Source organism: Lupinus angustifolius, chromosome LG09 (assembly GCF_001865875.1).
Source record: "Lupinus angustifolius cultivar Tanjil chromosome LG09, LupAngTanjil_v1.0, whole genome shotgun sequence".
Lineage (NCBI taxonomy): Eukaryota > Viridiplantae > Streptophyta > Magnoliopsida > Fabales > Fabaceae > Lupinus > Lupinus angustifolius.
In genome coordinates this window covers 13,498,524-13,498,861 of record NC_032017.1, presented here as the reverse complement: position 1 = coordinate 13,498,861, position 338 = coordinate 13,498,524, and positions in this window count along the sequence as shown.

The window sequence follows — 338 nt, the reverse complement described above, 5'->3', positions numbered from 1 at the left end:
TCTGATCCCAATCAAGTATGCCAGTTTAAGTAGAGGCCTTGTCACCGTTCCTTGAATTTCTTTTAGCCGAAGATTTCCGGCTAACTGACCCTGCAACTGTAAAGAAGACATAAGAAACAAAGCACAATATCATGAAAACCTTTCTGTACATGGAAACAATTACAGAAACTTAAGTTCTACCTGACAAAGCAAGCAGAAAATTGGGCAAAACAATGATAGTAAAGATAACTAAAATCAGTAGGAAACAAATAAAAACAAATAATTTTAGCATCTTCAAGAAAATGTTACCCAACATCTATTTTTCATAATCTTTGGTCATATCTTGAACGCATGGCATC